The sequence below is a fragment of the Rhinatrema bivittatum genome, chromosome 2, assembly GCF_901001135.1.
Source record: "Rhinatrema bivittatum chromosome 2, aRhiBiv1.1, whole genome shotgun sequence".
Taxonomy (NCBI): domain Eukaryota; kingdom Metazoa; phylum Chordata; class Amphibia; order Gymnophiona; family Rhinatrematidae; genus Rhinatrema; species Rhinatrema bivittatum.
In genome coordinates, this window is record NC_042616.1 from 329,941,966 (window position 1) to 329,954,587 (window position 12,622).

Consider the following 12,622-nt stretch of genomic DNA (forward strand, 5'->3'; position numbering starts at 1 on the left):
TCTTCCATCTCAGGCCACTGGGAAGTCCCCTTTTTTCGTGGTCTTTGGTAAGCATCCTCGTCTTCCCTTGCCAATTGAAGGGTCCTCCAATTGTCCTGCGGTCAATGCCGCTATTGAATCCATGTCCAGTCTTTGGACGGAGACTAGGGCCTTGTTGCTCCGGAATGCGGCCAAGATGAAAGCTCAAGCTGATAAGGGACGGTGCATGGCTCCCATCCTTCGGGCTGGAGATCCAGTCTGGTTGAGCACTCGCAATCTGCGACTACGTTTACCCTCCGCGAAATTTGCTCCTCGCTTCATTGGACCTTTCCCCATTGAGAAACGGATAAACTCTGTCTCCTACAGACTCTGTTTGCCTCCCTCCTTACATATCCACAATGCTTTTCATATCTCCTTACGGAAACCTGCTGTCATGACTTGGCCACATAGGAAGCGTAAGGTCAACTCTACCATAGTTCAGAATGATGATCAATTTGAGGTACAGGACATCCTGGATTCTAGAAAAGTGAGGGGGCAGTTACAATATCTAATCTCTTGGAAACACTTTGGTCCGGAAGAAAACACGTGGGAACCTGCGGGCCATGTGCTTGCCCCCCGATTAATTCAGCGATTTCACCTTCGATTCCCGCTCAAGCCCGGTCCCCAGAGGCAGAGAGGGGGACCTTGCAGGGGGGGTACTGTTACCGCTTCCCGTGCCGGCGGGGCTGTCCTCCAGGGTCGGCGGGGTTCCGCCTCTGTCCCCGTTGTTCCCGTGGCGCCGACGGCGCGCCTTCCTCTTGCACGGGCCCGACGTTCCCCGAGGACGTCCGTCCTCAGGACCGACGCCGCGGGCAAATCTCGCGCTAAAGCGCGCCGTGGACACGCCCCCTGACGTCAGACGCCGGCCAGCCACGGTTTGCGCGGGAAAGGAAAGAGATTTAAACGGAGCTTCCTGCTGAGCTCCTCGCTTCGGCCACAGTGCGCTTGGTGAGTGTTTTGTTTCCTTCCCTGCCTGTCGCTACAGCTCTTGACCCGGACTGCTTCTTTGATTATTCTGCCTGCTGCCTGCCCTGACCTTGGTCTGCCTCTCTGGATTTCTGTTTGCTGCCTGTTTTGACCCGGACTGACCCAGTGGATTATTTCTGTTTGCTGCCTGCCCTGACCTGGACCCCTTCATTGGATTTCTGTTGGCTGCCTGCCTTGACCCGGACCGACCCAGTGGATTATCCTGTTTGCTGCCTGCCTTGATCTGGACTGCCTCCTTGGATTATCCTGTTTGCTGCCTGCCTTGATCTGGACTGCCTCCTTGGATTATCCTGTTTGCTGCCTGCCTTGACCTGGACTCCTGCATTGGATTCTTCTGCCGCCGGTCCCGACCTGGACTGTTGTTTTGGGGATTCTACAGATCACTGTCTCAGGGTCGTCTCTTCTTCATCCAGGAGAGGAGGACCTTCCGTTCCTGTGCTTCCCAGACTCAAGGTAAGCGGTGTCGACCCAGGTTCCACTTGTTGAACGTAACAGTATGCTTTGAACCATGTGATTCTAAGTGCACCAATCAGAACCAGGCTTGGGAGGGGGGAGGATGTGCCTAAGCAACTGCAAGGACCGTCGTACAGGCAATATGTAGATAGACCCGTGGATAAGACAACTGTGATTTTAAGGACCACTTTTGAGGGTTAAATTTTTTGACTTGTACACGAATATATACAGTTAGTATAGACAAAATATCGCACATGAACATGAACATGTATAAGGTGAAAGAGGCTATTTTAGCCAAAAAAACATCCGTCAAAAATTGGAAGAAGGATCCATCTGAAGAAAATAGGATAAAACATAAGCATTGTCAAGCTAAGTGTAAAACATTGATAAGACAGGCGAAGAGAGAATTTGAAATGAAATTGGCCATAGAGGCAAAAACTCATAATAAAAACTTTTTTAAATATATCCAAAGCAAGAAACCTGTGAGGGAGTCGGCTGGACCATTAGATGACAGAGGGGTTAAAGGGGCTCTTAGGGAAGATAAGGCCATGCAGAAAGACTAAATGAATTCTTTGCCTCCGTGTTTACTAATGAGGATGTTGGGGAGATACCAGTTCCGGAGATGGTTTTCAGGGGTGATGAGTCAGACGAACTGAACGAAATCACTGTGAACCTGGAAGATGTAGTAGGCCAGATTGACAAACTAAAGAGTAGCAAGTCACCTGGACCGGATGGTATGCATCCTAGGGTTCTGAAGGAACTCAAAAATGAAATTTCTATTAGTTAAAATTTGTAACCTATCATTAAAATCATCCATTGTACCTGAAGACTGTAGGGTGGCCAATGTAACCCCAATATTTAAAAAAGGCTCCAGGGGCAATCCGGGTAATTATAGACCAGTGAGCCTGACTTCAGTGCCGGGAAAAATAGTGGAAACTATTCTCAAGAACAAAATTGTAAAGCATATAGAAAGACATGATTTAATGGAACATAGTCAACATGGATTTACCCAAGGGAAGTCTTGCCTAACAAATCTGCTTCATTTTTTGAAGGGGTTAATAAACATGTGGATAAAGGGGAACAGGTAGATGTAGTGTATTTGGATTTTCAGAAGGCGTTTGACAAAGTCCCTCATGAGAGGCTTCTACGAAAACTAAAAAGTCATGGGATAGGAGGCAATGTCCTTTCGTGATTACAAGCTGGTTAAAAGACAGGAAACAAAGAGTAAGATTAAATGGTCAATTTTCTCAGTGGAAAAGGGTAAACAGTGCAGTACCTCAGGGATCTGTACTTGGACCGGTGCTTTTCAATATATATATAAATGATTTGGAAAGGAATACGACGAGTGAAGTTATCAAATTTGCAGATGATACAAAATTATTCAGAGTAGTTAAATCACAAGCAGACTGTGATACATTGCAGGAGGACCTTGCAAGACTTGAAGATTGGGCATCCAAATGGCAGATGAAATTTAATGTGGACAAGTGCAAGGTGTTGCATATAGTTATACGTTGCTGTAGTTATACGATGTTAGGTTCCATATTAGGAGCTACCACCCAGGAAAAAGATCTAGGCATCATAGTGGATAATACTTTAAAATCGTCAGCTCAGTGTGCTGCAGCAGTCAAAAAAGCAAATAGAATGTTAGGAATTATTAGGAAGGGAATGGTTAATAGAACGGAAAATGTCATAATGCCTCTATATCGCTCCATGGTGAGACCACACCTTGAATACTGTGTACAATTCTGGTCGCCGCATCTCAAAAAAGATATAGTTGTGATGGAGAAGGTACAGAGAAGGCCAACCAAAATGATAAAGGGGATGGAACAGCTTCCCTATGAGGAAAAGCTGAAGAGGTTAGGGCTGTTCAGCTTGGAGATGGCTGAGGGGGGATATGATAGAGTTCTTTAAGATCATGAGAAGTCTTGAACAAGTAGATGTGACTCGGTTATTTTCACTTTCGAATAATAGAAGGACTAGGGGGCAATTCCATGAAGTTAGCAAGTAGCACATTTAAGACTAATCGGAGAAAATTCTTTTTCACTCAATGCACAATAAAGCTCTGGAATTTGTTTCCAGAGGAGGTGGTTAGTGCAGTTAGTGTAGCTGGGTTCAAAAAAGGTTTGGATAAGTTCTTGGAGGAGAAGTCCATTAATGGCTATTAATCAATTTTATTTAGGGAATAGCCACTGCTATTAATTGCATCAGTAGCATGGGAGCTTCTTAGTGTTTGGGTAATTGCCAGGTTCTTGTGGCCTGGTTTTGGCCTCTGTTGGAAACAGGATGCTGGGCTTGATGGACCCTTGGTCTGACCCAGCATGGCAATTTCTTATGTTCTTATGTTCTTAAGGAAATGTTATCATTGATTAGGACAATATACTTGGCCACTTGGACAATGATTAGGATTAATGACATTTTATCATATACATTTTGTATGAAAATAGAAAATAGGAAGGGATGCCTATTTTTCCCATTATTTGCTTTACCTTTTGAACCCTTCATAAATATTGACCCCAAATTGAGGACTGGAATTGAAAAACAGAATACTCAACATACTCTTTCAATGTATGCAGAGATGTATATTTAGCAGATATGGAGATTTTGATCCCTACATTTTTTGCAGGACATAAAGATTTGATTTACATTTCTGGATTTAAAATTAACTTTAAGTAAGTCCATTTCAATGCCTTACAGTCCAGATCAATTATGTTGTTCTTACGGGCACCAATATAATTTCATTTCAGAGACAGAAATATTAACATGTGCCAAAGGACATGTTAAGATAGTAGATTCAGCACAACAATTTTTTGAAAATAATTTGCAGTACTGGGCATACTTCTGCTCTTTTAGAAAAATTGAAAATAAAAAAAAGATTTGAAAATAAGAAGGAAATGTTTCTTCTATAAAAATAAAGAACAGGAGAGGTTTTTCTAGACTGGTGATTGAACCAGCTGGTTTGGGATTCAGCCTGTGGAGTTTTCCTCCAATACTGAGGTCTTTTCCTCACAACGATAAAAAATAGTGTATATTAAAGATCAAAAACTTGAAAGATTTATCTTCATGAGCAAGAGTAAGCAACATTTGCCATTTGCACTGGTATTGTGCTGGATTGTTCACAAATTTATGAACATCTGAGTAATCTGATATGCATATAATTCCAAAATATGTTAATTGGTAAAGCTTATATAGGGGGTTGCCTCCGAATAATCGGGGGGATAAAATATGTTATAATCCAAGATGTTCTGCTTCTTTAAATGTGTTGAACACACATACAATTTTAACTAGGACTATTTAATGATACAGACATTAAACAGAATGAACAGAAATTTGAGGGCAAGTTGCTGTCAAAGCTGTGAATAAAAAGAGAATCCTTTTGAATATATGTGCTGGTCATGTTCATGAATTTTACCCTTTGTGGAAACAGTATATAAAATAAGAAAAATTACAAAGGCTCAGTTCCCCTTTACACTTCAAACATTTTATTTTAATTATTTATTACAAGGATTTATTACATATTATAAAAGCAACATATAGGGTTTTTGGCTGGTCAATATATATATATATATATATATATATATATATATATATATATATATGATAAGGATTACATTTACTACAATATGTTACAATTTCATATAAAAAAGAAAAGCATGTGCCCAGTGTGATGCATTTATACTATACAATTATACCGGACATTTATATATTTGATAATATATATGGTGCAGTATATTGCAGATTATACACAATTATGTAGCACATGGATAAATATGCAGCATTCAAGGGTTAATACTATGAACAGTGAGTAATAGAAGAATAAGTTTGGTGAAAGTGTCACTTTTTGACCATGTGGCAGAAAATGCAAATTTGCTCACTGTAAACAGTGTTTTCAATAGGTAGTAGAACGAATTAGCAATGTGGGTAACATTATCCAGCGGCACCAAACGGACCTACCTCTTTTAGCTCCCTCTACTGAGCAGGAGCGGGAATTCCTGCTAGGGCATTGCCTCATGAGCCCCCTCGGTCAAATTTAAAGCTCATTCTAGCTAGATAGTCAACTCTCCAGGGAGGCAGGCAAGTATTTGATATGGCTAATTCATCCTGCCATCTATGGAAAAAGCAAGTGTTGCTTACCTGTAATAGGTGTTCTCACAGGACAGCAGGATGTTAATCCTCACATATGGGTGACATCACAGGATGGAGCCCAATCACGGAAAACTTCTATCAAAGTTTCCAGAACTTTGATTGGCCCCCACTGGGCATGCCCAGCATGGCACCAACCCTTCAGCCAGCAGGGGTCCCCCTTCAGTCTTATTTGATAGCTACAGGCAGTGCCGAAAAAATAAAACAACAAAACGTTATGAACCCAACACCGCGGGGCGGCGGGCGAGTTTCATGAGGACTAACATCCTGCTGTCCTGTGAGAACACCTGTTACAGGTAAGCAACACTTGCTTTCTCACAGGACAAGCAGGATGGTAGTCCTCACATATGGATGAGTACCGAGCTAAGGATGTCCGAACATGCACCAAATGTACCCAACGGCGTGCAACAGGCACAACAACTGGGGTGGAATTTGGTAGAGGGCATCCTGAACCCCACCGGGCAGGCGGAAAGGTGTTGGTACGTCACGTTGGAAATAGGTTGCGCAGGACAGATTGGCCAAAGATGGAATCTTGTCTTCCGGCTTTGTCCAAGCAATAGTGGGCTGCGAAGGTATGGAGAGAGCTCCAGGTGGAAGCCCTGCAAATGTCAGGAAGCGGCACCGATCGTAGGTGTGCTACTGAAGTCGCCATGGCCCTCACAGAGTGTGCTTTAACATGGTCTTGAAAAGGAATGCCTGCTTGCTGGTAGCAAAAAGATATGCAGTCCGCCAACCAGGAGAAGAAAGTCTGCTTACCCACAGGTTGCCCTAATTTGTTGGGATGGAAAGAGACAAATAACTGAGTGCTCTTCCTGTTGGCAAGTGTACGGTCTAGATAGAAAGCTAGAGTTCGTTTACAGTCAAGGGTATGCAGAGCCTGTTCCCCTGGATTGGAATGGGGCCTGGGAAAAAAGGTAGGTAGTATGATGGATTGATTAATGTGAAACTCCAAACCTACCTTGGGTAGAAACTTAGGGTGAGTGCGGAGTACTGCCCGGTCCTGCAGAAGTTTAGTGTAAAGTGGATAGGTAACTAGGGCCTGTAACTCACTAACCCTGCGAGCTGAAGTGATAGCTAAAAGGAAAATCACTTTCCATGTGAGATATTTTAGGTCACAGGAGTGAAGAGGCTCGAATGGTGGTTTCATGAGCCAACCAAGAACTAGGTTAAGGTCCCAAGAAGGGGCCGGAGGACGTAAAGGTGGCTTGAAATGGAGCAAGCCCTTTAAAAATCATGTTTACGAGGGGTTGTACTGATATAGGGGCATCCCCGACATCTTTAGGGAAGGCGGCTACCACACTGGCATGCATTCTGATGGAAGAGGTTTTTAGACCTGACTGACAAATGCCAGAGATAGTCCAAAAACCTTGGGATTGGACAGGAAAAGGGATCAAGGGACTGCGAAGTGCACCATGATGTGTACCTTTTCCATTTATAGGAATAAGATTTTCTTGTGGAAGGCTTTCGTGAAGCAATCAAGACTCGAGAAACCGAATCTGAAAGGTTAAGTGGTTGAAGGATTAACCTTTCAACATCCATGCCGTCAGGGACAAGGCCTGAAGATTGGGATGGCGTAGGCATCCGTTGTTTTGAGTGATCAGATACGGGTCCATTTGGAGAGAAGAGAGAGAAAGACCTGGACTTATGTTTGACACCCAGCCGCTGATCCGAGTGAAACATCCAGCAGCTGAGACCGGGGGCAAATTTTGGAGCCACGACGGAGGTAGAGTGAACACGACCCTAGAGGGCGGACCCTGGAGGCGGAACCGGAAGTGGCCTAAAAAAGCGGCCTGCCTTCCTCCAGAGATTTGAGAGAGGAGAGAGAAAGACCTGGACTTGTGTTTGACACCCAGCCACTGATCCGAGTGAAACATCCAGCAGCTGAGACCGGGGGCAAATTTTGGAGCCCCGACGGAGGTAGAGTGAACGCGACCCTAGAGGGCGGACCCTGGAGGTGGAACCGGAAGCGGCCTACAAAAGCGGCCTGCTAGTGGCGCGCAGTAGAGCTGACACGCCGCTGAAGCCGTGCGCGCTCAAGGGGCGCACGCGTTTCAACGGACTTTGCCGGACCTCGCCGGGAATTGCGGGACTCTCTTCCTTATTGCCTATTAACATTTTTAATAAGGTAAATTATATTTCTCAATCCAGCTTGGATCCATACTTTTGTGGCAATTTAGAGACCTGAGTGAGACTTGTTATTGGGGGTTAATAACATGCCCGCTAAAAGAAAAGGGAAATTCAGGGTCTTTCCCTCTCTACCCTCTTCCTTAGCATCCCCCATACAGCAAGCCATCACTAATTTTATGGTCTCACCGATACAGGAGATACAGAGAGCCAAGGAGCCTGATGAGATAGGAAGTATGGGAGGGCAACCTGTCTCCACGAGGAGGCGTCTTTAAGTCCCAATTTGGGACTTCCTCCAGTTCAGAGGATAGATCTACAGGCTACTGATACAGACCTGATAGACATCAGTCTCCACGGAGCCGGTGTGAGGGATATACAACCCCCCCCAACGAGTTCCGTGGAAACTAGGTCTGGTTCCGATACTGCTACTATTAGTAGCAACGGGAAAGTAGGTATGCCTGTTCGACCTGAACTGATAACCCTGGAGACAATTTGGGAGCTAACGGCAGGATTATCTGTAAATGTTAAGGAGTTAGACGGGAAAATTGATTTAATAAATACAAGACATATGCAGGACTCCACACAAACGCAATTACAGATTAAAGAAATTAATGATAAAAGTAAATGTTTAGAAGAGAAAGATGTTAAAACACAGGATTTTAAAATAGCTGTTATTAAGGATAGAGATCAATTGGCTAGAAGGATAGAGTCGCTAGAGAATAATGCAAAGCGCTTAAATATACGTATTTTAAATTTTCCAAGAGTAACCGGAGAGAATCCCCAGGTTACCCTCACGAAATTTCTTCATGAAGCGCTTGGATTTATCCCTGGTGAAACACCAATAGTCAATAATTGTTATTTCCTTCCTAATGCTAGAGTAAGAAACACATCTGAAGAAATGTTTCAAGGAGATTTGACTAATTTTCTGGAGGATTCTGGTGCAAATGTCATTCATTGGGGAACTCTTTTGGTGACCCTTTTTTCAATAAAGGATTTAAATCAAATCATGAAGAAATATTTTAATAGGTTCCCTATTTCTTATTTGGAGAAACCAATTAAGATTTTTCCTGATCTAGCTGTGGTAACACAGCAAAGACGGAAAGCTTTTTTAGTTTTTCGCCAGGAGTTAGTTTCAATGGGTTTCTCTTTCAAATTGCATTTTCCTTGCAAATGCTTTATTTCTAAACAGGATGAATCCTTTATTTTTTTTTAACCCAGATCAATTAAAAGCTTTCATTGATCAGAGAAAACTGCCCACATCATCCCCAATTATCCAGTTAAGGAATTGAGAAAATGTGTGTTAGGGTTTGCCACATAGTTACTTGATGAGTATGAAGTATTGTTTTTGTTTCTCCGTTAATTTCATGGATAATCCATAGCATCTCTCCTATTGATTGATATGTAATGAAGATGAAGTCAGTTATATAATTTGAATTTATTCATTGACTTATGGGTATAATAATTCTTTGTGACTGTCATCCCATGTTTTTTCTTTAAATGCAAAATTTATGATGTTTTGTATTTATAAAATGATAAATAAATAATTTAAAAAAAAAGATACGGGTCCATTCCCAAGAAAATGTGCCTGCGGATGGAGAGATCCTAGAGTATGGGAAACCACACTTGGCGTGGCCAGTGAGGTGCTATCAGGATCATGGTTCCTTTGTCCTGACGTAGCTTCACAAGTGTCTTCGAAAGAAGAAGAAGTGGAGGGAATGCATAGAGCAGACCGGTTGCCCACGAGAGGGAGAATGCATCTCTGGGCTAAGAGCGCTCGCTCCGAATGAAGGAGCAGTAATTGTCCACTTTGTGGTTCTGAGGGGACGCAAAGAGGTCTGTCTGGGGGTATCCCCATTGGAGAAAGATTGAGGTCGCTACCGAGGGGTTGAGAGATCACTCGTGTGGCTGGAAGACGTGACTCAGTTTGTCTGCCAAAACATTGTCGACTCCCGGCAAGTAGGTGGCCCTGAGGTACATCGAGTGGGAGAGCGCTTCCGCCCAAATCTGCGCAGCTTCCTGACACAGGAGGAAGGAGCCTGTGCCTCCCTGCTTGTTGATGTACCACATGGCCACCTGGTTGTCCGTCTGAATCAGGATGACGTGATTTGATAGGCGTTTCTGAAAAGCCCTTAGAGCATATCGCATTGCTCGAAGTTCTAGGAAGTTTATTTGATATTTGGCTTCCTGTGGAGACCAAAATCCTTCAGTCTGTAGATTGTCTACATGGGCTCCCCACCCGAGGTTGGAAGCGTCGGTGGTGAGAATGAGTTGAGGATCTGGCACTTGAAAAGGCAGTCCCTGGAGGAGATTGGTTTGATCTTTCCACCAGGCGAGAGACAGACGGCGTGAGATGGTGATGTGGACAATGGTCGACAGAGGCTGAACAGCTTGAATCCATTGTGACCTCAGAGTCCAATACATGAGTCTCATGGCCAGGCGGGCCATTGGAGTAACATGGACAGAGGACGCCATGTGTCCTAGCAGGACGAGGAATTGGCGAGCTGTTGCTGTATGTTGAGACTGCAACTGGTGAGCAAGGGCCACGAGTGTTAGCGCTCGTTGTCGAGGTAGAAAGGCTTTTGCCTGTAAAGTGTCCAAGTCTGCCCCAATGAACGACAAGTTTTGAGATGGGGTTAAATAGGATTTCCCGTAATTGACAAGAAATCCTAGAGAAATTAAAGTGTGTAGAGTGAAATCGAGGGACGACCGAGCGGCTTGCTGGGTTGGAGCCCTGATTAACCAGTCGTCCAGATAGGGGTAGACGTGCACTCCTTCTTTCCTGAGGAAAGCTGCTACAACTACGAGACATTTGGTGAAGACTCATGGTGCAGTCGCTAGGCCGAAAGGAAGCACTCGATATTGATAGTGTTTTGGGCCTACTAAAAACCTGAGGTGCTTGCGATGAGTTGGAGTGATCACAATGTGTGTGTATGCGTCCTGGAGGTCCAGAGAGCAGAGCCAGTCTCCTCTTTGTAGAAGAGGTAGAAGCGAGCCCAAGGTTACCATCTTGAACTTTTCCTGCTGGAGGTACTTGTTGAGAGAACGTAGGTCCAGAATTGGACGAAGCCCCCCGGACTTTTTGGGGATCAAAAAGTAGCGGGAATAGAACCCTAGGCCTTGCTGCGAGAGTGGGATGGGTTCTAGTGCTCTTAACTGGAGAAGAAGGGAAACCTCCTGCTCCAGAAGGACAGAGTGGTTGGATACTCTCCCCGCCTGCAGAGGTGGTGAGTCTGGTGGCAGAGCGAGAAAGTTTAGGTGATAACCCTGAGCAATGATTGCTAGCACCCATTGGTCAGTTGTGATTGATTGCCACATGTTGTGAAAGTGGCACAATTGACCTCCCACTGGTATGCTTGGCAGAGGAATCAGACTGCTGCTCTCCAAGTGAAAGTCAAAAACCGGAAGCAAGCCCCGGCTGGGGAGCTGCTTGCGGTTTTTGTTTTCGGGCCTGGCGAGGCTGAGGCTTTTGATAAGGTCTCGTAGTTCGGGACCTTGCTGGTGGAGGATAGTACTTCCTTGGATGGAAGAATGACTTCTTAGAGTCCTTCCTGAAGGGCTGTCTTAAGGGGAAGTCGGAAGGTATCGATGAGAGCTGTTTAAGGGTCTCATGATGGTCCTTTAATTCAGCCACTATTTGCTGGATCTGCTCACCAAACAGATTGTCTCCAACACATAGTAGGTCAGAAAGTCTGTCTTGTACTTCTGGGTGAAGGTCAGAAGATTTGAGCCAGGCCCATCGTCTTGCCAAAATAGCAGCTGCAGACACTCTAATAGAGGTGTCGAAGATATCATAAGCTGTTCTTATCTCATGCTTTCCTGCTTCAAACCCCTTGTTGACAAGGATTTGAAGCTGGTCTTGGAATTGTTCAGGCAGGGTTTCAGAGAAGTCCTGTATCTGTTTGAAGATGACCCTATTGTATTGGGTCATATACAGCTGGTAAGCAGCAATTCTAGAGAAGAGCATGGCCCCTTGGAACATTCATCGACCAATATGGTTTAGGAACTTGTGTTCCTTAACAGGAGGGGTAGATGAGTGAGGCTTCGTCCTTTTTGCTTTCTTTTGAGCCGATTCTACCACCAACTGAGTGGTGGTCGAGCTGAGATTTTTGAAAGACGGGGGCTGACTGCACTAAATAGCTTTTCTATGGACTGGGGCAATGGATCCAGGGTTTTCCCAGTTCTTTTTGAGGAGGTCAAGAAGAACTTGATGAATGGGAATGGAAGTGATCACTTTAGGGGCATCCAGGAACTGGAGCAACTCCATCATCTGGTGCCTATCATCCTGCTCCATCTGAAGCTGAAAAGGGACCAACTCAGACATTTCCTTCACAAAATTAATGAAAGAAAGGTCCTCTGGAGGAGAACACTTTCTACTTTCAGTAGGAGAGGGAGGTGAAGGTAAGTCATCAGTGTCTGAAGAATTATCATCACCCCAGGTGTCATAGGGATCAGCAGACTGACCTGTAGGACGAGAAGGGGGTTGGATACCCGAAGGCCCCGGCTGACGCTCTGAGAAAATCGAAGGAATCGCCGAGGGCACCTTCGACGGCCTGGAGGGCATCGGTGCCGGAATCGAAGGCATCGATGTCGCCAATGTACGTATCGCCCCCGATGAATGAATCGGTGGCGAGGGACGAATTGGCATTGATGGCTGAGGCAAAACTCCCGAAGGAGGGATGTGGAACGGTGTTTCTCCTCCCGATGAGGCTGTCAACGGGGAGCGCACCGGAGCCATCGGAGACCCGGGAATCACCGGTGGAAGGTCAGTTATGAGCGCCTCCATCCGGGATAGCAGCGGAGCCAGCGCTGCTGGAATCGGGTCGAGGACCAGTTCCACAATCTGTGCTGGTGTCGGTGCCGAAGGGACCTGGAGTCATTGCATCGCCTTGTCGATGGCCTC

General features: G+C 45.0%; 1 protein-coding gene across 2 annotated transcripts in view; it reads right to left on the reverse strand.

Moving 5' to 3' along the window:
• The window catches only part of BBS9 (Bardet-Biedl syndrome 9), a 1,052,120-nt gene that overhangs the window by 609,507 nt on the left and 429,991 nt on the right, over positions 1–12,622 (reverse strand). The gene's annotated exons all lie outside the window — the stretch shown is intronic.